The 2,617-nt window shown below is 37.4% G+C and overlaps 1 pseudogene; it reads left to right on the plus strand.

Annotated features, from left to right (window-relative positions):
• Nucleotides 1–1,182: 1,182 nt before the first annotated feature.
• Nucleotides 1,183–1,971, plus strand: LOC100813329 (ethylene-responsive transcription factor 4-like; annotated as a pseudogene).
• Nucleotides 1,972–2,617: the final 646 nt, after the last annotated feature.

A 2,617-nucleotide genomic window follows, 5' to 3' on the forward strand; every position in this document is an offset into this window, starting at 1 on the left:
CCAAATATTTCACAAACTTCAGTTATCGTTCATTTGTGTTTTTCTTGAACTTTTATTAATTTTCCTGGCCATTTATCTATTTGAATATGAGAATTAGCATAAATTAATTCTAAGATTAAGAAATCAAATTTTTTAAATAATCACTTAAATCAACTTGATAAATACCACATAGTTATGCAGAGTCTCCATCAAAACCTTTTTCAACCAATCCAAAAACATACGTTTAACTTGAGAACGCACACATCTTCAACAATTAGTCCCACTGAATTCAATAAAAAAATCTGTCAAACCACACAGGTTAAAATGCAAACAAAAACTAGTTTTCTCATTTGATTAATCAGAAATCAGACAAAGATTAGGGGCTTACAACTACAACTAGTCATTGAAGGATTAAGGATGTATATGATGTAGTAGGTGAAAATGAATGGAGACAAAGACAATATGTGTATAACAGTAGTCATTTTTTCAGAGTTCCGTCTTGTTATGCAATATATGTGTATTCTCAACTAAGACAAGAACAAACACAAGTGTTGAAAATCAACTAACCTCTTAACCATAGGTTAGGATAGGGATCTCAAAAGCCACTAAAGCTGCATCAAACTCTGATGGTGCGTGGATCACTGAACCATTCACCTGTGAACCATAGATAAGGTGAGCAGAGAACACACTCCCAATATGAAACTCACTTTCTAAACCATAGTTAAGGAGATTGCTGAAAATCAATTTTCTCCTATTTTTATCTTCAACTAAGTGTGAATTGCGCCATGCAGTCTTCTCCTATTGGAGTTTAATTCAATCTACATATTTTTTTTAGTACAAACCTTGAGATAAATTTCAATTCTAATAACAGAACATGACAAACAACATGTTAAGAACTATATTTAAATTTTGTCCAATCAAAAAACCCTTTTCTTGTTTAATGATGGAGCTATATATTGTTCTACATATTTCAAGTTTCATATTCCATTGTAGTATTACATTGTTTATTGAGAGAAGAAATATATAGCACTATATATATTGTTAACTAATTATGAGCTAAATTTTAAAAAGTGTAGAATATATAACTTGTATTCACCCCTGTGTGGTTCAATCTTCATCACCCTATGCTCTGCAGAAAGTAGTTCTTCAACAAAATGTGAGAGTAGTTCTTCAACAACTGCACAAAGTAAATTATTGCTTGCTATGCAACTTGCAGATACAATGGTAGCAATATTACGATAAGAACAAGGCCAGAATGACAAATAATACTTGAATCAGTTAGTAATGTGAAGAACGTTACCTTTTTCAGAGTCCAATGCATCATCAATATCACCAACCAACACAGATGCAGATCCCACATAAGCATGGCTGATGGCTCCTGCATGTATCATCAATATCACCGGAGGTGCATTTTCGTGGAGTGAGAAAGAGGCCATGGGGGAGATACGCCTCAGAGATCAGAGATCCCAGCAAGAAGAGCCGTGTCTGGCTCGGAACCTTCGACACTGCGGAGGCGACAACGCGTGCCTACGACGTCGCAGCACGAGAGTTTTGTGGCCCTAAGACCAAGACAAACTTCCCTCTCCCTTTGGAAAATGTTAAGAACTTGAGCCCTAGCTAGAGCAGCATCGTCGAGTCCTCTAGCCGCGACTGCGACGTCTCCGCCGATCCCTCGCCTCTAGACCTCAACCTTGCCCTCGCCGTAGTCGCATCCGCTCGATTCCCCTTCCAGCACTTTACCGGCGCGGTGCTGCGGCAAACCCTTTTTTGTACTACGACGTTGTCCTATGCGCCGGCATGGGCGGTCCACGTGGCTTTGCATTTGGCTACAATCATCATCCCGTTGCGGCGACTGAGTTCCACGCGACGACGAGCGACTTAGACTCTTCCTCTTCCTCTGTTATCGATTTGATGAAGGTGAAGGGAAAGTTTCCAGAATCTTCCATCCAAATTCGCATAAATGAAGACGCTTTGTATAATATATTTTATTAATAAAGAGGGAAAACTGAACTAAAAAATAATTAAAAAATTTATAACTTCAAATTAAATGCGGTTTTCGAAAAGACCGCAGTAGTTTGATGACTAACAAAGACGGTTTTTATAAAACCGCCTTTGTAACCTTCACATTGAAGGCGATTCTATAAAACCGTTGTCGTTAGCTTAAAAAAATTATTTTATTTTTAAAAATTCCATCTACATCGGTTTTTTATAGCCGATGTAGATAAGACGACGTAAAAAGACATTTTTGTAGTAGTGTGTTGATCAATGATTTTTTTTTTTGCCAACGTTGGCTAGATTTTTTCAACTGACATCGGTCATGGCTAACTTTTGAGTAGACACCTGCTAGGGTTTTTCAGCCGACGTCAACTAGGTTTTTCCAGCCAACATCAACCAAAGTTATTTTTTAGCCAATATCAGCTAGGGTTATTTTTCAGCTAATGTTAACTAGGGTGTTTTGGCTTATGTCAACTAGATTTTCTTACCCGACATTGGTTAGGATTTCTTTTTGCCGAAATCAACTATGGTTTTCTAGCTGACATCAACCAGAGCTATTTCTTAATCACATTAGCTAGGTTTTTTGGCTGATGTTGGCTAGGATTTTTTCTGCTAACACCAGCTAGGTATTTTTGACTGACAT

This window comes from Glycine max, chromosome 8 (genome assembly GCF_000004515.6).
Source record: "Glycine max cultivar Williams 82 chromosome 8, Glycine_max_v4.0, whole genome shotgun sequence".
Lineage (NCBI taxonomy): Eukaryota > Viridiplantae > Streptophyta > Magnoliopsida > Fabales > Fabaceae > Glycine > Glycine max.